The sequence below is a fragment of the Protomyctophum parallelum genome, assembly GCF_964188405.1.
Source record: "Protomyctophum parallelum genome assembly, chromosome: 2".
Taxonomy (NCBI): domain Eukaryota; kingdom Metazoa; phylum Chordata; class Actinopteri; order Myctophiformes; family Myctophidae; genus Protomyctophum; species Protomyctophum parallelum.
Window position 1 is genome coordinate 20,597,223 of NC_139699.1, and position 27,752 is coordinate 20,624,974.

Below are 27,752 nucleotides of genomic sequence, written 5' to 3' on the forward strand. Positions count from 1 at the left end.
GAAGAAAAAATCAAAAACAAACAAAACAAATCACACACAGTATAAGCAAAATTCAAAATCCGAAAGGTTCCGTATTTCCACCTCTGAGAACTCTACGTTTGTCAAAAACAACCCTGACCTTTTTATTCACCTCCGTGTTATGAAGAAAAAAACCATTTTTACACCTCTTTATGCCTCTCTGTCTAACAAATAGAACGCCCTCTTCTTCTTCTTCTTCTTCGCCCCTTTCGCCATTTTCTCGGCGGTCGAGTTTGGTGATAAACTTGTCAATCATTTCCTTTAAGGAGGAAAAATTTATGGTTCTCGCCGCTTCATAAGTCTGCGTGATGCCTTTGCATTTTAAAACCACATTATTTTTAGACGTATGGAATCCGTAACTTTTAGGGCCGCTGCTGCAGAACTCATCAATAAATTCTCCGGGTTGTAATTCGGACGTAAGCATGCCTAAATAACTGCCCAGGGGGAAGAGTTGATCGCCGTCTTTGCTGACATAAAAAAGGGAGTCTGTGTCCGTGTACAAAAGAGACTTTGGATCGAGGCGTGCCATGTGTTTATATAATTCAATTCGCCCATAACTTGTACAGAAACTTGCCACAAAAATATTCCCCGTTTTGTTTGGTTGCGAGGTGAAACTAGCGCCATCGACCCATTGGACTAACGCGGTCTCTTCGTTTAGAAAAGAGAAATAAGATATTTTGTATTTATCCGAAAACATTAATTCAAAGAAACGTTCGACCTCCTGAATAAGTTCGGCGCGCGGGAGATTACTCCTTTGACCAAATTTCCCATATAGAGAATTTAGACAAAGCTTTGACACGGTTCTCTGTCCGTCATTTTTCTCTATTTTAGAAATGTCCAATTTAATCCCCTCGGCCAACTCGTATTCTTTAACATATTTATTTTTTTCCTCCTGGGAGACACAATTTGGGGGGAAGCCTGAACTCTGCTGTTTTGTTTTGAGAAATGTGCGCACGTAATCGGTGAAAATGGTATTGCTTTTATGCTCGAAATGCCACACTTCATTTATTTTTACAATTTTGTAGTCCAGGGAGAGAGCAAACTTGACCTCCTCGCTAACCCACGTTCCACGCAGAGCCCGCTCCTCATTGGCGTGCGAGCATGCGGCCTGGGTGTTTGAGTCCGCACAGGCCGCGCACAGAGTAAAAACTAATTTACCGCTCTTTGTTTTAGAGGGGAGAAATGGAATCAGTAGTTTGGTGGGAGGCACAATAACGCACTTGATTAGTCCGAAATACGAATTTATGTCCTCAAAGTCTCTATATATAATCGTAGGATGGTGTAGGGGATAGTGCTTTGAGCTTAACACAAAGGGGTATAAACTCGTGACATCTACAAAATGTATTCTTTCTTTATTCTCGACCGAGTGATACATTTTAAACGTCTCCGTGCGCCCCCCATATAAGGCTAACCTCGGTTCTAATGGGTCGTGAGGCGCTCTATTAGATAAAAATAAAATGACCTCTGGGTTGGAACGCTTCATCTCGGTCCACTCGTGCTCCCATATTGAGATTAAATTTAAGCCGAACTCATCTTTCAGTCGCTGATCTCTATACATTGTCTCCGCGTAAATTTCCTCAAATGTTTTACCTGAAAATGGACTACATTCTCTGGGCCTGAAGCAATCAGAACACCTGTGATAAATACAACCGTTGAATTCAAATGCCGTTTTAGAAAGCGGTTCAAAGCCGTCGAGATAAAAAGAACCTATTTTCTTTTCTCCTCTGTTTAACGCGTGTTCTATAAAAATGTCTTTGCTGTGAGCCATAAAATCGAGCCACTCGATGCTCACCGTAGAAAATTGTTTAGACGTTCTTTTATAATCCAGAGGACACGGTATCGCGAGCGTCTTACTACCCGGGATGAAGTGTGTTCTGAAAACCGTCATGCAGGCGGAACTGAGCGTTATTGAGTTGAAAGGGTCTATTTTACACTGGTCGATAAAGCTTTGTCTGAAAATGGTGCAAGCCTCTCGCAATATCTCCGTGTCCGTCCTGCAATATTTGATGGCCTCCTTTTTAAAATGAAACACCCCTCCCTCTCCACTCACGTCATTATACCAGAGGTCAAAGGTGGCTCTCTCGTCCGGAGACATTGAATCGTAATTAAATTGATCGCGCTCGGGATACGGACCGACGTATGTCAGATTTTGAAGGGAGCTAAAATTATGCGGAAATATTCCTTTAGCAATATTATGAGCCATGCCCAGACATCTCGGTAGTTGGGCCAAACGCATAGTGAGAAAACTTAAACTGTCGATAAATTTTAATTTAAATTCTTCTTCTTGAAACGATAAAACTTTTCCGCCCTGAAGAATTAATGAGGGGCTTAAGCCTAATTTTATGAAGGCGTTGAGAATGATATAGCCGTCAAATGAGCGGGAGTTGTGAGCTATAAAAATTGTATTTTTATGAACCGGCTTGCGAAAGTGGTGTAAAAACTCCCGAGCACAGTCCACGCCCCAAAATGTCATAGTGGCCCCCTGAAAAGAGCTTGTGCAAATTAAAAAGGGGTGGTGCTGACGCGTAGACTTGTCACAAAATGTCTCTATGTCATAAAAAACCAATTTATCAGAATGCTTTTGACTCGGGGCGAGTTGTTGAATATAACAGTAATGAGTCGTCTTGCCGGAAAGTGGAAGCGGTTCTCCGCACACCTTGCATTTATTGGGTTGACAAATATGGTTTTGTTTAGCGCAATAAAACACTCTGTGACAAGTTTCGCAATATTTATAAATATCACAATTGCTGAGCAGGCGTGCGTCGCTTCTCAAAGTAGGCTTTTGATGGCGGGCGAAACAATCGCTAGAGTTACAGATACGTTTACATGACAAACATTTGATGGTTTTGCCCCTGACACAGTCATCATCAAGACACACGGCACAAGAATGGAGGCATCTGTGGTTGCTTTTTGCCTTAAAACCTTCATAGCAATGAACACAGGTGTAGCTCTCGCCTAAAAACCCTCGCAAATTTTTTATACCGTAATAATGGTTGTCAAATAAAAAGAAGAAGAATGTATTTACTCTACGCGGGGTGGATGTTTGAAATTTAGACAGAGTCTTTTTAATGCCGCCCTCCCGATAGAATATCACTATTTTGCACCGGAGAGCACGCTCAAATTTAATTATGTCATGAAAAGAGACGCTTTCGTCGGGCGTCAACCCGGCTTGACCTTGAATCTCTAAACCTATTATTCTACAGGCCTCGTCCGTTAACCCCGGGTTTAATAAGTGTGCAAAGTTTACGCTGAAACATAGTTTTGAGTTAGGATTAGATATGACAAAAAGATGCTTGGCTTTTAGCGCTAATATTTCATAATCCAACAACTGGGATATCTTCCTTAGGCCGCTCCCCGCCGGTGCTTTAACAATTTGGACTACGAGTTCTAAAGAGGGATCTGCGATTAGTTCATAATTAGACTGGACAAGGCGTTCGAGAAGCTCTTCAAATCCGCTGTCCGGAAATGTGTCATCGCCCCTCAATATTAAACTGTTGGGGTTTGCCAGGTGGTTGGCCACCAGCTCGATTTGAATCCTGTCTGTGGCACTGGCTGAAGCAAAAATGTTAGCTAGCGTGAGTTGAGCGCTTCCGACGACGTTGGTGAAAAAGTTTGCATAGTTAATGTCGTCGCGACTCGGCGGTAAGATGTTTAACCGCTGTCGAATTTCCACATTGTTAAATCTATCGCGTGAGATTGAAACGGGCTGGGTGACATTCTGACGAGTAGGTCCGGAGGGCCCCTCTCCCGGGTCGTCAACGCCGTCACCCCCTCCAACTTGACCCCGGGAAACTGCAGAGTCTGAAGAGGTCGATGACGGCGTTGATATAATAGAGGACTGTGATAACCCATTTAGTTCATCCGACATATATGAAAGATCGTCGGGAATAGAAAAATCAACGGGTGAGTCAACGGAGATATGTGGGGAGTTCATTTGATTTATTAGAGCTAGTAAATGAGGAGGAATTTCGTTATTTGAATTATTATTAGCCATGCTGAATCACACTATCACTATGAAACTAAAATAAAAAAAAACTTTTTCCTAAAACATTTCTACACACGGCGTCAGAGCTAGTATGGCATACTATGACATCTAGTATGGTTTTATTGAACAGTATAAGAGCTCCACATTAATTTTGCGATTAGCACTCTCTTCGATCATGCGTGCGGCGGATGCGAAAAATCCTGTTATATTAGGGAATGAATCGCACCCGTGATCTTTCTCTTCTCCTCGTTCCGCGCCAGCGCTGTCTGCTCCGCCCCATCTCGACCCCTCCTTCTCCTCCGCTTCTCTCCGTCTCGGGCCCTCCGCCTCCTCCTCCTCCTCCTCCTCCTCCTCCTACTCCTCCTCCTCCTCCTCCTCCTCCTCTCTGGGATTCCCCCTCTTGACCTCCGGCGCTCCTCTCGGATGACGGCTCCCCTGGTGGGGAAAAATGGGGTGTCATATTAGTTTTAAAAAAATGATTTAAAAAATATATATTAACTTATTTCATATAATACATTTTTGAAAGGTTCTCACCGGGGTTTCTGGTTGGAGTGGGACGCTGATGATGAGTGGAGCGTCTTTTTGGAACGGCGCGAAATCTTCTATTGCGTCTCCCGTCGCGGTACGGTGATGAGGAGGGCGGAGGCCTGCGTAGCCAACTGACCCCGGGTCTTGAGATCAGAAGCGGCTCTGATATAAGCGCTCTGAATTCTTCTGGGGTCTGACGGATGTCATCAGAAATTACCCCGTGCGGGGAAAACCTTTGTGCGTTTTGAAAGATCTCTTCGCCGGCCTCTTGTTGCAAATCCACACCCAGGGCAAGCGTGACGCGTCTTCTTGGCGCGGACTCCGCTTCATGCAACGCTTAAGTATATAAAGAAAATGTTTTATTTATTTATTTTTTAGAATGAACATTGCCCTAAAATAAAATAAAAGTAAATTGATGCTTACCGGCCGTTAATAACTCGTCGGCAATTTCTCCATCCCCCATATTCAACGAAGTCTTGGAGATCCCCCCGGGAGCGTGTGATATCTGGCGAGTGTTTGAACCAAAATATATTCCTGATACACGGAGTCTGGATCCAAAGCTTCTTCAAACTTGTCACGAACTGCCCGATAAGTGTGAGATAAGGGGAGGCAGGAGTTAATGAAAGTTAAAACGATATTTCTTCTTTCGTTCAAAACACCGATTAAAACTATAAGGTCTTCCTCATCCACCACAGAACAGGCCACAACAGCCGTCACAATGTCACGCTTCAAAGCTCCAAACTGAACGTCTATAATGAGTTTCTGAAAAGCTATATCCTCGGCCGGCGACGGAAAGACGTTCTCATCCCTTATGAGCATATTCATGGTTCATAGTTCGGCGCAGAATTTAAAAAAATATTTTCTTCACCTCACAAACTCGCGGCCCTCGGAACAAGTGCCATGCGTAGACCCCTGGGTCTTATATCCACCACACACCCACCCGTGAAACAATACCCGCACTCATCATTAGCATTCACTAAATCAATGCGTTGAGAGGAGCAACGTACGGGTGATCAACCCTTTTTTTTTGTTTTAGAATTTAGAATTTAGAATTCAAACTTAACCCGTCACGGCCTAACATGTTTCGACACACTCACACACACACACACACACACACACACACACACACACACACACACACACACACACACACACACACACACACACACACACGCACACGCGCGCGCGCGCACGCACACACACGCACACACAGGCCAGCTCCGGCTGGGCCAGCGTCCCCAACCATTCACCATCTAGCACGCATGGTAGATCAGAGGGGGGCCCCACACACCCCCACCCACCGCACCAAACACCCTCTGTCTCTCCCTTTCTCACTGGCAAACTCACCGGGTGCTCATTCTCACGTTCTCACGATTAGATCGACGACAACAACATCCCACCATTCATACACTCCAGATGCTCATGGGATTAAGGTCATTAGACAACAATCAATTAACACGCTTTTAGGATTAAAAAAATTAAAATTTTAATTATGCAATTTTTTTTTAATTTTATTAATTTATGCATAAATTTAGAACAATAGACCTGTCACCTCAATTACACGCTTAAGCGTGAGGGATAGTACCCTTTATTATCTCTGTGGTCCTTCGTACGCTGATTTAAAGGCGTTGTCAGATTGGATAATGTGCCAGTGTTTGTTTAGGATGTTATCAATTTATTTTCCCTGTGGTGAGTAAGTCAAGAAACACATGGGTCTTTTCTTTTGTGATTTGTTTTTGGTTTTTGTACTGAGACACTCTGTCTGAGAGATATGATTAACCTTGTCTTTAGCCTCCTGGGTCCATTGGTCTGGGTATCCTCTCTGTGTGAACCTTACTGACATACGTTGACACTGTTCCTCATAGGCTTCCTCTGTGCTGCATATTCTTCGCACTCTGTTGAACTGACTGATGGGTAGGCTCCTTTTCAGGGCTGTGGGATGATAAGAGTCACAACGGAGGAGAGTATTACGATCAGTTGGTTTGCAATATAGGTTGGTGGTGAGTGTGTTGCCAACTTTTACTATCTTGATGTCCAAGAAATTAGACTCACTTTTGTCTACGTCCACTGTAAAGCGGAGATGCTCATTGCAGCTGTTGAGGTAGCCATGGAAGTTGGCGAGGTCCTCTTTTGTGCCTGAGAACACAATAAAGATGTCATCGATGAAGCGTTTGTAAAACTTGACTAATTTGTGGAACGGATTTACTGGGTTCAATATGAACTTGTTTTCAAATAGTCCCATGTATATGTTGGCTAACTGTGGGGCCATTTTGCTGCCCATCGCACAGCCCACCCTCTGTAGATAAAAGGTATCCTTGAACAAGAAGTAGTTGTGTTGCAAAACCAAAGCCGTCAGATCGAGGATACAGTTAGTGTTAGGGGGGTTGTCATTGGGTCGTAGTTCTAGAAAATATTTTATAGCCTCTAGGGCTCCTTGGTGAGGGATATTTGTATATAGACTTTCTACATCAAAGGTGACTAGGAAGTCATTCTCGCTTACTGGTCCGATCTCCTGGAGTTTCTGGAGGAAATCACCGGAGTCCCGGATGTATGAGTGTAGTCCGGCAACGCTGGGTTTGAGATGGTGGTCTACAAAAGAAGATATATTTTCAGTCAGTGATCCAATACATGAAACTATGGGTCGGCCTTTGGAGCATGCTCAGAAAGACCAGAATGAACTTACATCCGAAGCAGCTATACATGAGTCCAATTTTCTTTCAATCGCATTGAACATTGGAATAATCCGGCCAGTGACATCGGAATGGTTTTTAGATCGCATCGAGCATTTTCATTCGGATTTAAGTTTTTGTAGGTGTTTACATGACAACGTGTAATAGGATTGAACTTCTATTCAGAATGAAAATGGATTTAACTGCCCATGTAAACGTAGCCAGTGTGATGTCAGAACAGGCCAGCTCCATATAGGGGTGATCAGGTCCAGAGCCCGGGCAGAGGCTTTCGTGCTGGTTCTGGACAACCAACCGGCTATCTGACGGACTCGACACCTTGCACTGCAGCACCCCCTGTGGGGGTGTGGAACGTGTGTGTCAAATTTGTAGTCGGTGGGGCGAACGCTTCTCGAGTTACGTAGATTACAGACATACACACACACACAATACACAGAGACGTAGTGCATTTATGTGTGGATGCTCTGGAGGGTGCCGGAAATCCACAAGCTGATCCGCAAGCTGCACAACGCTTTGAGCAATGCTTCACTTTATATTCCGTCATATACGATGGTGTCACTCGACAAAAATACCCGACGTACAGTATAGTTCAGCTATTGTCAGTGAGTGACACTGTCTTACGACTGTCTTACGAGGTATATGAATCCTTAACCCATTCAGAACGGGAACCCCTTTTGGTGTTTTAAGCGTTATGTTATTGAAAAATAGCTGATCTAATAGCAGATCTACAAGCTCATAGTACGGCACCGAGTGCTGCGCTACGAGCTTGTAGATCTGCAATTTTTTTTATCGTGAAAATGTGGCGCAAATCTTTGAATATATATTCTTTCAGAGCGAACATTTCAACTCAAATATTTGCTTCTGGGGAGGTCCCCATGGGACAACATATTTTCAAATTGTGGTCGGCGGCCAAATACACATAATTCTGGGGGTCCTTGACATGAGATATTGAGCACCACTGATATAGAAACATACATAAGGTTTTTCAGAAAACGGTCAGGATTTAGAAGACTTTTTTTTATTTCGACGTCAGGCAAAATGGGTTAACGGAGGGGGAGGGGGGGGGGGGGATCACAGCACAGGAGGACTGCCAAATGTGGAGGTCTGTTGGACGCCCGAGGGATGGAAGGCAGAGTGATCAGGAAAATGGCTGGGAAATGGGAAAGGATATTTTTTTTTATTTTTTTTATTGCCGCTGTGATGTATGGATTATGGCTTTTTAATGGTCTGCTGTATACCTCCACAGAACTGTCTGGGAGAGGGGGGAATTTGTGGCGCCTGCATGGGAGTCTTATTGCTTGGCTTACGGGGATGCAGGGGGAGAGAAAGATGCAGCCCCAGAGACATGCTGTCTCCGTGTGTGTATACGGATAATGAGGGAAGACTTCTATAGGTTGATTTAGACTAATATATATTGTGGAATGTAAGTATCCAGAATGCTAGATATAACGCCAGCCTTTTTTCTTTGGACGGTCGCCGGCTTCCCGGCATTATGCAATCAAAGAGAGACAGTTGAAATTCGGTGCCATATGATAACATATACTGTCTGTACATTGGAAATGCTGAAAAGTCGTAAAAAAATATGTGGCCGATGTCCTGCCTCCCCCGTACTTCTGTGTCACATTGGCTGTCGCGCATCCTGCTGCAAATCAAATGAGCCAAAGACTATCTAAATTTGCTGAGGTAAGCAGAAGAAAAAATATATTTTTGTGAACAAAAATGTCATTTCATGTCAATGTTATTTCACCATGGCTGGGTCGGGCTGGGTGAGTTCGGGTTTGACATTATTTATATTCTGTCCATATCTGGTTACAACTCGGAAGGGGCTGAGTCGGCTCTACCGAACTTCACAACACGGCTTGACACGGCAACTCGTGGCCCTTTGGGGCCGCTCAGTGTTGTCTCCCGTGGCTGAAGTTTGGTACAGTATAACGACGGCGCCCCTCCGTCATTGTCTATGGGGAGGATTTCAGTGTCATATGTACCGACTCTCTCCTCCACGACTTCGCCTCGAGATCCTGTCCATGAAAATCACAAACAGGATCATGAAAATCACAAACAATGCACAGCCCTGGCGGAGGCCAACCCCCACCAGAAACAAATCCGACTCACTCCCGAGCACACGGACACAGCTCTCGATTTGGGAGTACAGAGATTCGGAAGGCCCTCACCAAGGTCCCCCTCTCACCATACTCCCGCAGGACCTCCCACAGGACCTCCCGGGCGACCAGGTCATTTGCCTCCTCCAAATACACAAAACACATGACCACAGACCGGATATGCATACTCCCAGGCCTTCTTCAGGATCCCTGCAAGAGTATAGATCTGGTCAGTTGACCCTCCTTTCCAAAATTGCAATTCCGTGCTATTTCACCGCGTGTTTGAGTGAGAACTGGGTAGGTATATTCTGTATGCCTACAGCAGATTAGTAGGTGCAGTTCAGTGCTCCCATCAGTACACCACTGGTGTTATCACTGTATGTCAGCACTCGTTTATTTCCCCACGTTGAGATGCAGTCCTATGATCATTATTTACAGGATTGCTGCTCCATCCATTTTAAAGCACCTCGACACAGTGTACCATTCTGCCCGTAGATGGGTCACTGGTGACATTTACGTCACCTATCATTGTACACTCTATGGGAACAAAGGCTTATCCTCTCTGTCCGAGAGACGTGACAAGCACTGGTATTTATTTATTTTCAAAGCCATAGGTATTGAGCAATTTGTTTTATAGGGATGTATAATATATGTGACCATACCATTAACATAAGGCAAAACATGTAAACGTCAACATTTAGATAGATACCTTTATTATCCTGCGGGGGGAAATCTGTCGCCCAGAGGCGGCACACCAGTTAAGGTTACAACATACAAGTAAGGGACAGGTCGAAATTTAAGTAGGAGTACCCCTGGAGGAAATGTATGTGCCCTGATATAAAATACCATCACCCTCCCTCTGAATGAAAATTTAAATTCCCCCCAAGTGATTAAACAAAAATAAAGCACAAAAATGAAGAACCCTCCCCTAACATGACATATACCTATTATGCCTAAAACCCCAATCTTTATTTCTAACTAAACATCAGTAAAATAAATTGTCAGTTACTAATGTAACAATAGTTTCGGCTCATGTTAGTATTTAGCTGGTCACACACAAAATATTTGGTATAAAGTTTTTTGTTTTTTTCTCTTAAAGAAAACTAAAACTAAAAACCAATATACCAAATATGTTTTGTTTTGTTTTGTTTTGATGTCACTGGGCAGCCTGTGCCCTAAATATATTGTACAAATGACATCGTTATTATTCCACACAATGATTGCAAGAGGTTTAAATAATATGTTTATACTTCTATTGACAATGCATTGTTTGTCACCTGTCTCCCCTCTGCAGGGCTGGCACTCCTCTCTAGATCGGAGGGTGCCAAGTACTGTGGAGGAGGAGGGGTGTTTGTTCCTTTTATGTTGCATTTTCATTGTATTATGTTGTCTTACGCTCTGTAGTTGAATGTATATTCCTCTAAAAGATAGTAATGTGGAAGAATTACTCGTAGGCCTTAGATAGCCGTGTGGTTGAGTAGATCATTTACCACCTAATAATAGGGGATGGTTTTCCCCACCTGGTTAAGAGCAGGATTGCTGCAGGTGAAGGCAGTTCAGTCTCACTTGAGGCTAGTCGTGAAAGAGCAACATGTTAGAACTGTGAGCCAGGGCCTCATCGCAGGAGGAATTTGTTTGTTATTCTCTTAAAGGTATATTCAGTGATTTCACTTAATTCAAATATCACTTATTTTTTTCTTTTGTTGTGATAATCCTCCCTACTATAGAGTGTGCTGACCATATAAGGAGTTCCTCCCTGTCCCCAGTTAACCCCTGGGGGTCAAAAAACCTTAGGTTTCGTTTTTGACTCTCTATCCTGATTGGACGAAAGGCTGGGTCCCACAGTCAAAAACGAAATCTAAGGTTTTTTGAGTGAAATCACTGAATATACCTTTAAGTGTTAATTTTGTCTCCTATTTGTGGAACGTTATGGTCGTTTGGCCAGTAGTTATTATTTATTTTTGTATTTGCATTGTATTTGTATCTAAAAACACTTTTGGAGGTAAATAAAATGCCTGAAATGTGTTTGTGGACCTGTCTACTCCTTGGAGCCTCTTTTAGCCTTTTTGGCTAGGTGGCCCAGCCTTCATCCAATCAGGATAGAGAGTGGCCTTATGCCAATCATGATCGAGCAGGGGCGGCTTTGGTGTGTGTGCTGTTGGCATGCTGCACGTCCCCCCACTGTAGTCCGTGCATGTGCACATCTTGTTACCGGGGCGGACCAGGGGTTTTTCAAAATCACCAAATCACTGAATGCTCCTTTAAAGATGGAGTGCCACGATTTATTTCCACCCTAAAACATGATCATCAGGTATTATTATAATATAAGGAGGAAGAACATTTTCCAAAAAGTGTACAGTATTTGTTAAAATCATGCTTGTATGTGGACATGCCCACCAGTTCATTAATGTATACCTGGTTTCCCTGGTGGGTGGTGATGGGTGGTGATCTACCTGAACCCACATGTAGTTGTATGATAAAGGGGGAGGGGTTAGGGGAGGGGATGAAAGTGTCATGTCACTATATTACTGTATTTCATTGGCCCGTTTGACTGTCAAGGGTTCAGCCTCCAAAGAAACCCTAAATACAAAGTTAGTACGCCATTGCACAAACAATCGACTCCAGGGTCTATAATGAAGTACTGTCACCTCATAGACGCATGAAAAACTGGAAAACTCGATTCGCTAATAACGGCCATCGTCCTTGGTGTGTGTGGCCTGCGTGCTCGTTGCAAGTGGAAGTTCGGCAGAGACACACACACACACACACACACACACACACACACACACACACACACACACAGAATTATATCAAGTACGTTGAAACAACAACCATAAATGGCCTAGCTGCGATATTGCAACGGGAACCAAAAGCAACAATACAAATGCCACAGACGAAAAACAGTCTAAGTCCACACTATTAATCCATAATGTATAAATTATAGATAAGGGGTCAGGACAACTAGGCCTTTTCGTGGAGGGGTCAGAATGAAATTTGGACTTAGACTGTTTTTCGTCTGTGGCACTCTGTTCCTGTCCAACATACACCACATAACAAAACAAAATAAATATACTCCCCAACAAACGTGACCAAACTTGACAGATAGTAAGTAATTTGATCTTCTTTTTTTTCATGTCATATGAAAGCAGGGAATCATAGCTTCAAATTGACATATTGGTTGTTCAGTTAGTTTTGGAGATATGGCATAGAGTTGAGAAAACAGGCTTGAAAGGTTAACTTCTGTGGAGCTACATGTTTAAGCATTTATTTCATATCCACATGTCAATTCCAGCTCTGACATTTATTTCAGACATGCTCTAGTATGTGAAGAGTCTGTCTGCAGCTATTAACTCATTTGGGATTAACTCATTTTGGCTGTGACGCGTTGTGAGTTTATAGATCGGCTATTTTCAGCAAGTGTAAAATCAGTCATTATGACGGCAACAAGGCCAAATATGTAATAATAACAATACCTGATGAACATCTTTTAGCGTGGGGAAAAAAGCATGGCACTCCATCTTTAACATACATAATGTTTTTTATAATGTTTAAGTAGTCCAAGCATGCACCTGGCGAAAACAAGGCAGCATGCACCCGCTCTGCTCAGCAGCCTCAGGATACAAAACATTAACTATTGAAGTGATGATGTCTGGGCGCACGTGGTCAAGAGGGCTCATCACCACAGACAAACCCTGTCTTATTCTAATTGGAGCTTCGTATCGATGCACAGACTAAATCATGGCGTGGTTATTGCATAAAGGCATTTATGAGTTGAAACTTGTATTACTGTGTGTAAAGTTTGACTGTTTTTTGAGAGAGAGAGAGAGAGAGAGAGAGAGAGAGAGAGAGAGAGAGAGAGAAGTCTGCAGTTTTAATTAGATGAAGGTCTGAAAATAGCCTGGAGAATAATTGGTTTGTCTGTGCAGTAGTCCTGTCTATCATTGCAGGCATTTAGCTGGCTGACGGCAGCACTTGGGACATCAAACACTCTGGATGAGGATAACAATGTGTAAAAGTAACCTGTACCATGTTGCAAGATCAAGAGAGCGAATGCAACGATGTGCGTGCATGTGTGCGTGCGTGTAAAGTATATATATATATATATATATATATATATATATATAATATATATATATATATATTTAATGATAGAGTGGCCCTTCTTCCCACTATGATGGCCAGTTGACACCGATGAAGGTCCATGCAGGTCAAAACGCGTTTTTTTTTTCAACCCTTGTTTTTTAAATCTAATTAAATAAATTATTGTTCTACCTTAACTGCACAGAGCTGCATTGGATCCTCTTTAAAGTTTATTATTAGTATTATTATTATTATTACCTCAACTGCACAGAGCTGCATTGGATCCTCTTTAAAGCTCGCCACCTTCTCATACCTCCTCCCACATTGATCTTTACTCAAAGATCTTTTAAAGCACTTGTGCTGTATTATTGAAACCCTCTACAAAGAGCACCTGTCTGCACTTTTCTACATAAAGGACCCAGGAAGCGCTTCTTATTTTCTTTTTAGTGATGTTATTCTCTCTCAAGGCACGCACACACAAAGGCACATGTGCACGGGCCGACGGTATATGCCTGTGTCTTCAGAAGTCAATAATATGGGGCATTTAAGACTGAACGGAGCTGCAGATGTGACCTGCAGATGCAAAGACATTTCATTAAGAGGTTCAAACGGGATGCTTGCCTCTATATAAGAGGCATTTGGCATTTAATGTCCTCTCGGCGAACTCTGTGAGCACGTCTTCATCATGAGAGAGGAGGGTATGGAGATATATAGATAGAGAAGGGGTGAGAGAGAGAGAGGGAGAGAGGGAGAGAGGGAGAGAGGGAGAGAGAGAGAGAGAGAGGGAGAGAGAGAGGGAGAGAGAGAGAGAGAGAGAGAGGGAGAGAGAGAGAGAGAGAGAGAGAGAGAGAGATGTGACAGGACACGGAGACAGACTAAAGGAGAGCTGTATTTGAAGAGAGTCTGCTGTCTGCCAACCCCCGCTGCATACACAAGTCACCTGTGAAAATCGAAGACATCCTTTTTGGTGTTGAGCTCAAAGTGTTTCCAGACATGGACACATGCGCCACACTCTGAATGGCAAAACAAGGACATTAAATATTGATTCCCCCATTTATTTCTATTTTATTTTGTATTATTTGTTTTGTGTGTGTTTTCAGGGCATGAGCCCAATTCCACTCTCACGGAAGACAATCTGAATGAATGATTCTCCTTTTGGAACAGAAACTGATACACAAATATGCCTTTAACCCATTTAGGCCTGACGTCAAAATTTAAAAGAAAGATCTTCTAAATCCTGACAGTTTTCTGAAATACCTATATGTTTCTACAGTATATCAGTGTTGCTCAATATTTCATGTCATGTCATGACGCCATTAATTATATGTAATTGGCCACCGACCCCCATTAGAAAATATGTTGTTCCAGGGACCCCCCCCCCCCCCCCAGAAGCAAAGATTTGAGTTAAAAACATTCGCCCTGACAGAATATATATTCAATGTTTTGCGACACATTTTCACGATTTTTCAAAAATATAAATATAAAATGCTATTCTTCAATAGCTAAAGTATAACATAATGCTTAAAACACCAAAAGGGGTTCCCGTTCAGAATGAGGTAACTTGTATTTTGTTTCCTTTGGTGACCTTTCTTTCTATTCATGGATGTTATATTAGTTATATTAAGAGTTATATTAATACAGAGACTCAAATGATTGAACTCACTAGCTGTGCAGAGATGTATAGCAAGTTGAATGTGGAAGATATACCTTGTACCAATTACCCTGCTTGTATTTGTACAACGTTATCCACCTTTCCCATATAATTCCCGTATAATTAAAACCATGGTCTATTGGGTTTCTTATTGAACAAAGTATTCTCTGTAGAGATAGATCTGATGTGATCTGATCTGATGTGACCTGATCTGAGCTGACTTACAGCGAGGCAAGAGCTGCAAGAGTAGTACAAAATGATGAGGAGTTTCAATTGATTTCCCCTGACAAGTAACTTGAATGCTGTTTAGTTTAACAGTATGATCTATTTAAGCAATTTCCAAGCTTGGGACACCAAGCTGGCACAGGGCCCCACAGGTGGGCCATGCGCCTATTGAAATTGGGCCCTCAAGCACTTGACAAATCACTAATATTGTAAGGTAATGTAATGCATTATAAAAAGTAATGTTTATGAAATCTCATGCTATTCTTCTATTTCAAATCGTTGAAAATGTGTCATGACCGCTATATTGGAACTTGATTCAATTTTATCCAAGCCGGAACATGAGCGACACACATGTGTGTTTATCAATGTCGGATAAGATTTGATTGATCGTAAAAATAGATGCTACATACAGCACAGGTAGGGACCCGCTGAGCACTGTGTAGAGTCATTCATGACTGCACTGTATGTGCTGGAAGACTATTATTATACAACAATCGTCACCATCGTAATAGCTGCAATTGCACAAAGTGCTCCACACACCGAGGGAGGAGAAGTGTCCACATATGGCAGCTCTTCATCCCATCCAAAGCCTGATTGCAATGCATTGCACTAATTATTATGTGAAATGCCATACATGTGGGAGGAAGAGACATTATACAAGCGTGAGTGCTGTACACTACAGCGCCATCAAAGTTGGATTTGAAGAGGATGCCATACGAAGCGTAGCTGATGCTGGTGACCCGTATCTATCTATCTATCTATCTATCTATCTATCTATCTATCTATCTATCTATCTATCTATCTATCTATCTATCTATCTATCTATCTATCTATCTATCTATCTAGCATCAATGACAGATGTGTGACATTCATCAAAGCTGGCACTATAGACACCTGCACACTTCCTTGCTCGGCAGGCCTGTAAGCAATAGCCAGGTGGCTTGTGGTATGTCTGGAAAAGGGCCCCAGGTTCATATACACTCAGGTTCTCCTTCAGTCTCTTGAGCAGGCCTCCATCTGTGTTGGTCTTTATCTCAACGAGACGAAAACGGAATACGTAAATAATATAATATGCAAATCCAACAATAACCACATTATAAAAACGTAAAGGACCTATACCATAAAATTCAACTTTTTCAATTTATTTTGTTTGTTTGTTTTTGGGGCTCCCATGTGTGTTTTCTATCCCCACAAATAACCAATTTTGAACAATCAGGCCTTCATGTCATATGGGTGTTTTAATGGAAATTGCTCTCAGGAACAGCTCGACTGATTTTGGCCTCATCGTGATGTCACCAATGTCACCCTACTTTGTATAATTCCTCCTCTTCTTCAGTCTTCAGTTCCAAATTTGCATTTCCACTTTGTTTACAATGTCCACCATTGTTGATTTTCCAAGCTGGCATGGCATGGAAACAAGCCTGGTTTTATCTAGCATCAGTATTATAATGACTCAAATATTAAATAATCTGCATATCAGCACCCCCACCACCTCAGGACATTGTGGTACTGCAGCTAAAACTGCTTTCAAAGTCCAGAAAGAAATGACAAGGCCTGGTTATATCAGTGGTGATTGAGGCTCAAACCATTAGAAATAACTTTGAGGGACATAGACAATATGATATTAAATATTAAAAGCAGTTTTAAAATGCATGTTATTTGCGCTTTAACTTAACTTCTCTGAAACAGGTTGATGACTACAAGTTTTTGGGATCATATATATTTTCTTCCCAAAAATACTTTCAAACTAGGAAGGGTATGGCCTGGTCAGCCTGCAATGACATGCATAAGATCTGGTCATCCCAGCTTAGTAAGATGTTCAAAGTAAAAATATTTATGACGACCGTCAAGCTGATTCTACTCTATGGCTCAGATACATGGACACTTTCAAATAAATTAGAGAAACGGTTGGATGGCACCCGCAAAATCTCTCTTGGAAGAGCCACCTAACGACTAATTTAATATACGGCAACCTTCCCTGTGTTTCTTCATTAGTCCGATCCAGAATAACACAGTTTGCTGGCCACTGCTACAGAGCTGATCATGAGGTTATATCTTCCCTTCTTCTCTGGAAAGTCTGGCGTGGCATTGTGAAATCCATGATCTCGACCGCGGTCCAAAAATTATGATGAAGAGTTGTTCTCCGACCTTTCAGGCCATAACACCCCCCAAAACAAACAAACAAACAAACAAACATATTGGAACTGGAGACCCACCCCCAACCTCACCCTCAGAACTTGAGGCACAGGAATTGAGGCATTACATTTAGTTTGACTCGGTTTTGAGCATGTAGATCGTCTGTTTTCACAATGTTCGACAACACTTGACAACTTGTCAACTTATCAAACAAATATGTTTGATATTTTTTTCTAGTATAGTTTGCTGATTTCATTTGACTCAGTATTGTAGTAGCCTCGATACCCAGGCTTTAATTTCGTCTGCGCGAAAGATGAAAGCCTGGAAAAAGCCGTGGGCTGAACCAGTCTAAAAGTGGGAGTCAACCCTTCCGGGTGGGCGTCGCTCTAAATGATGTGACGTAGCGCTGCACTAGGGGGGAGAGGAGGGGCCGGGGGTGACGGACAGATCGATGAGATCCAATCAGGGTGCGCGCATTTCTGAGGCGCGACCCTCCCATCTAGGCCAGAAATGTCTCTGCTTAGGTCAGGCTAGTATTGTAGTGACTCAGTCATTACATGGTGCTGAACGGACAGCTCCCTGTATACACTGTTAAATGTAGTGACGCTGTCCGTGGTGCTGAACGGACAACTCCCTGTATACACTATGTTAAATGTAGTGACGCTGTCCGTGGTGCTGAACGGACAGCTCCCTTTATACACTATGTTAAATGTAGTGACGCTGTCCGTGGTGCTGAAAGGACAGCACCCTTTATACACTATGTTAAATGTAGTGACGCTGTCCGTGGTGCTGAACGGACAGCTCCCTTTATACACTATGTTAAATGTAGTGACGCTGTCCGTGGTGCTGAACGGACAGCTCCCTTTATACACTATGTTAAATGTAGTGACGCTGTCAGTGGTGCTGAACGGACAGCTCCTTGTATACACTATGTTAAATGTAGTGACGCTGTCAGTGGTGCTGAAAGGACAGCTCCCTTTATACACTATGTTAAAGGGTAAGACCACTTTTTTGGAGGTTTGGGTTGTTTTCTTACCTTATTATGGTCAAACTAGTCCCGTCCAGGAGTTATTTCGCTCCAGTTTTATAGAAAATAACTTTATAAAAATACCAGCCCAATGAGCCCATTGACTTACATTGTAGCGGGGAAACAGCTCTCAAAGTCACTCTTTTAGCACATGAACGAACGCAACAAAAGCTGATTCTGACAGTTTATGACATCAGGAAAACTCATGCAGTTTTATTTTCGTGTTTTAACGTATATTTATAAAGGTACTATTTTGTTTGGAGAGACACTGAAGCTGCAATTTCGGTCTTCCGTTTCCGGTTTCATTTGTAAACAAGGAAGCACGCTGGCTGCCTGTGTTGTATGCTGCGTCGCTGAGAGCACCCAATCCATCTGCAGTCGAGCAGTACCCCCGACACAGACATACACGGCAAGCAGTCATAAGTTTGTAGGCTTATGATACTTTTAGAACGGAGGATGAAGTGCGCTGTTCCAGATTGTTGCAGTTAGAGTTGGACCAATCAGATCGTAGTACCGCGTCACGTGAAAACAGAAGTGATTTGGTTGGCGTAAGCATACCTACCAGATCTTCTTTCTACACAATTTAGTCAAAACAAGACAACGTTGACATTTTTTATTAAAAATAAAACCACATGAGTTTTCCTGATGTCATAAGCTGTCAGAATCAGCTTTTGTTGCGTTCGTGCTAAAATAGTGACTTTGAGAGCTGTTTCCCGGCTACAATGTAAGTCAATGGGCTCATTGGGCTGGTATTTTTATAAAGTTATTTTCTATAAAACTGCACAATGGAGCGAATTAACTCCTGGACTGGACTAGTTTGACCATAATAAGGTAAGAAAACAACCCAAACCTCCAAGAAAGTGGTCTTACCCTTTAAATATAGTGACGCTGTCCGTGGTGCTGAACGGACAGCTCCCTTTATACACTATGTTAAATGTAGTGACGCTGTCCGTGGTGCTGAACGGACAGCTCCCTTTATACACTCTGTAGGGACTCTGTCCGTCGTGCTGAAAGGACAGCTCCCTTTATATAATAATTTTATGTTAGATGTAGTGATGCTGTCCATGGTGCTGAACGGAAATAATATTGAGCATTAGTGAGGACCACAGTGTTATATGCTTGCATATGTTCACATCTCACTCTGCAGCGAGAATTATATTATGCTCGTTGTCCCTTTTTAGTGACTACATTGTGCTGCTGAACTATGCTGCTGACACTCACCTCACCTGGCTGTCACTCAACTGAGGCTCTGCCCCGCCCTGTCCCACCTCTACCTGATTCTTGATTAGTATCTAGGCTATACAGCGTCGCAGTCCCGCCCACTTTCAGAATGACGAGGGCCCAGGAAATAATTCCCCGTTCATTTTCCCCATAGACGTTTCAAAAAGTATTGATTTGAAAATGTTTTTACGCCGTTGAAAAAGACAACTCTTGTTGTGCCAAAACATGACAAAAAACACAATGTTTTGGGGCTGATCAAATAATTAGTGAGAAGAAAAACAAAACAAAAAGTGTTGTACCCTGCCTTTTTTATTCTTCCTACTATAATTGTTTGATCAAAACATTGTGTTTATTGTCATGATTTGTTACAACAAGAGTTGGCTTTGTCCGCGGCGTGAAACGTCAATATATAATTAATTAAATTAATACTTTTTGAAATGTCTATGGGGAAAATTAACAGGGAATTATTTCCTGGGCCCTTGTCGGGGGCGGGACTGCGATGCTCCTCTATAAAGTGGAACTGTTGCCAGCTCTCATTATCTCCCCAGCACTCCAGCAGTGAACACCATCAGTTATGTGATTCCTTATTTCCTTTGTTTGTTATGGTGGGCTTGGTCTTAAGTTTGATTTTGCCGTATTTTCTTTTCTGGTTAGTTTAGTTTCAACTTGGTTGTTTATGGGGGTCTGGTGATAAGACTCCCCTCTTTTCCTCTTTTTTTTTCTTTTTTTCTTTTAGCCAGCCCTGCATCTTTTTTCTTTACTTGTGTTTGATTAGGATTTTAGTTGGGTCATAGTTTTGATTTGACATTCCATAGAAGGGATCAACATTAGTGCAGCGTTAGAAGTATAAGAAAGGAGGTATCTAAAGGTAGACCTTGGACTCAAACGTGACCAGCTCCGTCCCCTCCCCAGCTCCTAGGAAGAAATACAGATCCTTAACCCATAAGGCTTCCCCAAATAGGAGTCTCCATAGACTTCTCTGACGGTTCCCTACAAGTATAAGAGAATCTCGGTTATAGTTTATGTCATCTAGTCTGATCATGCACTTTGTAAGTCGCTCTGAATAAGAGCGTCTGCTAAACGGACAAAATTGTAAACTGACAAAGCATATCTTGAGCTTGTGCTGTGCAATCTGTGCCTTTCCTTTCCAGAGCTCTGGAGACAAGAGAGCGCTCCGCTACCCTCCCAATATATATTAAAATAAATGAGAGAACATACAATAGTCACAGCACACTGAACAAAAAGTTTGTGTGCATCGTGTGTGTGGCGCTCTTTTACATTGTATACATTTGTATTTGTTTACACTGTCGCTTGCCGGCACCTCAAAATGAAACGTGTACGTTTTGCTTTGAACTCCAACAACCATGATAATAATAATAATAATAATAATAATAATAATAATAATAATAATAATAATAATAATAATATCTATATTAATATGAATAGTCATAATCATAATCATAATGAAACACACTAGTCCAGTGGGAATAAAGGGTTATCAAGCATTGTTCTGGGCTGAGACCGACAATAAGCCTCTCCAAACCTACAAAAATGTTCGCAAATTTGGCACGCCAAAAAAAGGGATACCAGGTCGACAGTGGTTAATTGTACAAAGACTCCCCTGTACTGTGGAGTGGTTATTATAAGTGGTGCATTTCACATGAAATCACAATGTGCACCATGGCAACATAATGTAATGTCCCTTTTGGAATATTATCTAAATTATAGATGAGGATTTGGTAGAAATGCAGATGGGGGAGGGGGTAAGAGTTGCAGGATGTCACACAAAATTGGGAGTGTGATTAATCTATCAAAAGAAGAACAAGAAGAAGATGAGCAATCAGCAGAAAACGCAAGTCAGCCGTGTACGTACCACAAGGTGCTGACTCTTTTTGGACACTTAAAATGAAATACATTTTCGGCGACCCTGCTAGATTCAGCAGTGGCCTCATGGGCTGAACATAATCACAGCTTATTGTATATATAGTGGTGGGAAAACTGCAATATAGAAATACTTTGTTACAAGTAAAAGTTACAGAATTCAAAATGCACTTGAGTAAAAGTACAAAAGTATTGGCATCAAAATGTACTTAAAGTAAACGTAAAAGTAGTCATTGTGCAGCATCTCCCATTTCAAGTTGTTCAAAGGTATATATAACAATCTTTTTTTAAAGAAAAGCAGATCTACAAAGTCACAATGAGTCACGATGCGACACATTGTGAGCTTGTAGATCTGCTCTTTTCAAATGGCCGAAATGTATAAGTGGCTGAAGTGGTTAATGTATGTTTTTTTAATAATTAAGCAACTAGAGTAACTAAAGTTTTCAAATAATTTTAGTGGAGCAAACGTACAATATTCACCTCTGAAATGTAGTGGAGTAGAAGTAAAAGTAAAGGAAATTGGAAAGTAAAAATAACTCAAGATTGTACTTGTACTTAAGTAAATGTACTTAGTACTTACAGTAGTTAGTTTCCACCACTTATTTTATATAGTAGGCCGTGTGGTGAGGTCCCTTTTCGTTCAGGTCCGTTCCCACGGAAGGGGGACTACACAATTTTTTCTCCATAAAAGAGATTTATAGGTAGACAGTCTAAATAAAAAAGTTCTACTCGTCCGACGCTGCAGTTATTTTATAATCCGCGATCTAAGACGGGACTATTTCTTACAAGGCGTAATAATATGTGCAAGGGGAGTGGTGTGGTTTTGGTCACGTGGACCAATCGCGTAGCCGCTTTATTCCCTTGAGTATGCGCGTAACGTCTTCGTATGCGGAAGAACTTTTTGTTGTCCATAGCAACCTAGCAACTCACTGTTGCGACGCTGTTTTCATTCTCTAAACTGGGAAAATGGGAAAGAGCCGTTGTGCGATTGACTGTACAAACAGATTAAAAAAGAACTCGGAGCTATCCTTTTACAGACTGCCGAAATGTAAAGAAAAAAGAAGTAAATGGATCGCTGCACTTCGCCGATGTAGTCATGTTTCAGGGCTACATGGATTTGCGGGTGCCACTTTCACTTTATCAGGTATGTTGCTTTTTTTGTAAAACCATACGTTCAATGTAAAAGGGCCTTTTCACACAATGTCCCGTTTTAAACGAACCTAACGGAGTTCTCTTCTTGTGGACCAAGAAGTGGATTAACATAGTCCGTTCCCCTGAAAGAGATCTGGTCAGGAGTAATTACTCATCAACATGTTACGTGAGTCCGTGGAAAGACTTTAATGTTAATGTTCTTATTGATCAACACACCCTGCAGTTACTGAATGTTAAGTCTCCATGGTTTCCCTCAGAATATCGTATGACACTGATTTATATGACACATTAAGAGTCCACTGATAACCACTAGAGTGGTTTAATATCAAACTTTTTTTGTTTGTTTTTTTCAAGGACCCACATAACGTTTGATTGTTATTGCACAAATGGACTTACTCTGAGAGTGTACGAATGGAACCAAATGGACCCATAGTGTCAGAGTTACAGACCTGCATGTGTCCATTTGTACACTCAGGCTGTAAGGGTCTATTTGGTTCCATCTCTCAGAGTTACAGACCTGTAAGGTCCATTTGGTTCCTAAGAAGGGTCCATTTGGGGTCCAATGGGGTCCATTGGTTCCATTTGTACACAGTTACAGACATGCAGGCTAATCCTCTCTCACTCTAATGCCAGACTGGCATTAGAGTGAGACACTGGCATTGCCAGTGTGTGCCAGTGGTCACCCTTGGCACCCGTGGTTAAAGCTGCCTACCCCTGCTCTACACCAACAATGTTGTGAGCTTGTAGATCTGCTATTTTCTGCAAATGTTCCCTCCAGAATAGGGATGCTATTGTTCCAGTGGTTAATGTAAAAAAATAATCTCACAATGATTTGGCAGCCCCGTCCCGGATGAGTTTGTTTTGAGGCTGATGTCTGAAACAGGACATATGTGAAAACACCCCATATATGTAAACAAATTAATATCATATTTCTAGTAAATGTTTTTGTTGTTTTTGTTATTTAAGGGGAAAAGAGTGATGATCCTCTACATCCTGACTACGTGCCAAGGTTATTTGGTTTCACCTCCATCACTGATCGAAGTACAGCAGAGGTACAGACTGTTGTTGAAGTCCCAGGCATTGGGGTCCAGACAGAGGAAACACAAAATGACATTGCCTCATTACATGAACAGATTAAATCTTTAAATGCTGAATGTCAATCACTTAGGGATAAAGTCAACAAATTAGAAAGTGAGTTGAAACATCGTACTCTTGATCCTTCAGAATTTGATGACAGCTAAATGAAATTCTTCACAGGACTTTCATGTTGTTGTTCAATTTTGTGTCACCAAGTTTACCACCTCCTGCAAAACAGTCACTTAGTGATACTCAGAGACTTCTGCTTACACTGAGGAAGCTGCGCCTCAATCTGTCTGAGGAACTTTTAGGTTACCTCTTTGGCATTCTTTGAGTCAACTGAGGTAAGCCAAGCAGGTTCATCTTGGCAGCAGTTTTAACCTTGACCAGTCAACTTTCAACACACTGAGCAAATATGTGTGCTACCTGTATGGCCAATCATCTGCCAAAAACGTGAATGATGCAAGGTACAAATCATTCTGTACGGCATCATCAGCTTTGCCAGAACTGTCCATTCCCCCAACAAGTGATGCTCTCCACCAACATTGCAAAAGGGCAAACTACCAAGCAGCAGTGATGAGACGCTCCTTCACCCATTGGCAGTGGATGGGGCATGGAGGATGGGGAGTTAACAGTAAGTAACATGGATGACTAGAAATCCTGCCCCTGATAGTGTGTTGCAGGTAGTCCACTGTAATTGTAAAAAAAAAGAAGCAAATGTGAGACTGAAAGATGTTCATGTATGTCTGCAAAACTGTCTTGCACTGATTTATGTCACTGCCAGGACTGTGAAAATGTGTCAAAAGAAACAGAAGAAAGAGGTACATGGGATGATGACTGATGAAAGTGATAGGGATGAGTAACCCAACATGTTACCATGTAGGCCTACTACTTGTTTTGTTCAAGAATTATTAAGATGTTAAAGAATTGCCACACTACCTACATCCATTTAAATGCAATGCATAAATGCAAACAGCACAGACTACTTACACAGCCAACAGAAGGTTTTATTGTGAGGCATTTGTATGCTATTTTGTATTTTCATATATTTCCTTGGCAGGGGGGGGGGGGGGTGTACAAATGACAGATGCTGTGACACTTTGCGGTACTTGTAAATAAATAAATGTTTCATACAATTATGTTGTAATCATTCTGACCTCTAGTACCTAATTTTTAGTCTTGTGCATTTTTTGCATTATTGCAATTTAGGGGGCGTGGTAACATTTGGATAGATTTTCTGCCATTTTGGTCCAAGGTGCCCTGATTTTCTTTTCTACCTTTCATTACACAGTAGGTTGAAACAGGTATGAAACATAAGCTCTTGGCACAATTTACTGTGTAGGTTTCATTGTACTGTGTGGCAAACACTTAAGTTGAAGCATATTCTTTAACAAATATGCTACATTTCATGATATAAATTCACATATGAGTAAACTAAAGGCACCAATACTTATGTCAGATGTTATGTATATGCATTTGACATTTGAGAAAAAAAAATTGTTGCCAAAAACACATTTTACAAGCAAAAACAGCAGCACACGATTTTCGTTTTTTGGTTATAAACTGTTTATACATTTATGGCTATAAAAAAAAAACAGCAGGTTTTTATGAGTAGAACTTTTTACCCAAAGTCTAGAAGGGTATTATCTATGAAAAAATGCATTGAATGCGTAGTTCGCTTGACATGGGAACGAAACTCATTTTCTAAGCACTTTTTCATGGGTCCCAACACGGCCTATAGTGGGTATATTAGTAGGGGTGGGATGATACGGGTAGCTCACGTAGGCATAAATATTTGGCCTTCGACAATACCTGTGATTAGGGTTGTCCCGTTCCGATCACGTGATTATAACCATATCATGATGTTAGACTCGATATCGTCTGTGGTTTTGGATATTGTACTATTGTGATATGGCATAAGTATAAATATCGGATCGGGAAAAATCGGTATCGGCAGAAACTCAAAATCAAATTATCGGAATCGGATTGGGAGCAACAAAAACGTGATCGGGTCATCCCTAGTTGCGATACTCGATATATGCGATACTCGATATAGTGCATGATCTGAGTAGTAATTTGTATACGGTAAATGATATCCTTGTCATACAGTAACTTTTGTAAATCATATCATTGCAATCAAACTAATCTCCAATATACAGTATGATATGGAAACACTGGACTACACTAGTGTTTCTGAAAGAAGTGGATAGCTCAATTAGAGATAGTTAGGAACCAAATGGACCCTTATGGTTCTGTAACTCAGAGAGTGTACAAATGGAACCAAATGGACCCTAGCGGGTCATTCAGTGATGCTTGCGGAACTCAACTACTTCTCGTTCCTGTCGTGGCAATAATCACGTTAAATCACACCCTCTCGTGTAATATTGCTTAATCGTATAGCTGTTCAAATGTACAGTATGTACACATACTACACACCCTTATAGTAAATGGCAATGCAGTACAGCCACAGTATAGGCAGCAGAGGTCACCTTGGCATCCGAAAGCTTCTAAAGAGCATTCACATAATGATAGCTTACTTAGAGGACACGGTAGATGAGTTATTCCATTTTAATCAAAGCACACACCCGTGGAATAAAGCACAATACAATCTCAAGACTGAAAAATGTAATAATGATGTTGTTGGTATGATCATTCTAAAATCAATACTAACAGCCAACCACCTGAAGAAATCACAGATTTGAGAGATTTGCTTTTATGACATCTCTGAGACCATTCATGTTTCTGGAAGATGCTTCTAAACTTGTATTCTATTGCTAGTTTCATCACTTCAGACAATTTCCTGTTAAAATAACTAATAACTGGCATGCCCTGCGACATGTTGTAAGCTTGTAGATCCGCTATTTTCGGTGAGCAGCATGCATGCATTCACAGAAGGCTTCTGTGGAATCAAAATGACTGAAACCAGTCGTGGTGACTGAGAACTTTAATGCATGCACATCCTCTGCTTACTGCACATGCACATGCTTACTGTTACATAAGTCAATGTGGCGCGCTTTGCGAACAGCCAAAATGTAGAATGTAGTTCCTGGACCCCACTTTGAGAACCACTGCAGTAAAGCATCCCGTGTGTCATTATACTGTGTTCATATCATATGTGGACTCAGCATGTTAACACAGTCGTGGCCCTGTCTGGCAAGACAAGCAAGACAAATCCTCCTCCTCCTCTCGATGAAATACCAGGATTTCACCGGATCAGCTTCCAGCAAATCCTGATGTGAACCATAAGCCTGGCATTTGTGTGTGTGTGCACATTTGTGTGCGCGTGTGTGTGTCACAGTGCGTGTACTTATTTGTGAGCCCGTGCTTGTGCATCTACGTGCAGTTAACGTGTGTCCCTGGACTGCATGTGTGCAAATTTTCCCCGCGCGCGCACGTTGTCTTTGATCAGAAATGTGCGAGCACTCACTGTGGCAGTGACTTTGGGGCTCAACGGAGCCTTTAATGGGACTGTAACTGGGAGCTGTGGGACTATAGTGCGGGATCAGATGGGATCTGAGTAAATACGACCGGGGGAAGTTAGGAGTAACGGATCAGCAGCGGAGCAGGCAGAGAGCAATGCTCCATGTGCAATGCTTGCCGCAGCAGAACCGTCCGCAGGTATACGTGACGGCCCGGTGCACCGCACCACACCTGGAGAGAGATGGCGTCGATCGGGGCTCACATAATGGAAAGGTTCCAGATTCAATATTTGCCTCGGCTTGCATGATGTGTCAACGTGTCCTTGAACGAAAACCAAAATGAGTTAATAGCACCACATGCAGGCAGACTCTTCACATACTAGAGCATGTCTGAAATAAACGTCAAACGTCAGAGCTGAAATCAACATGTAAATATGAAATAAATGCTTACTCTCAACTCGCTGTTTTCTGTAAGACGTTTACTAAGCCCTATCTCATAAACTGGTGGGTCAAACTGAACAACCAATATGTAAATTTGAAGCTATGAGCACTTAAAATAGCTGAGC

At 41.9% G+C, this 27,752-nt stretch overlaps 1 long non-coding RNA gene across 1 annotated transcript; it reads right to left on the reverse strand.

Annotated features, from left to right (window-relative positions):
- Positions 1-6,271: 6,271 nt before the first annotated feature.
- LOC310876715 lies at positions 6,272-7,125 on the reverse strand. The gene is made up of 3 exons (XR_014570761.1): positions 7,032-7,125; positions 6,584-6,667; positions 6,272-6,463 (listed from the first exon to the last, which is right to left on the reverse strand). It is a non-coding gene; the product is annotated as an uncharacterized lncRNA (long non-coding RNA).
- Positions 7,126-27,752: the final 20,627 nt, after the last annotated feature.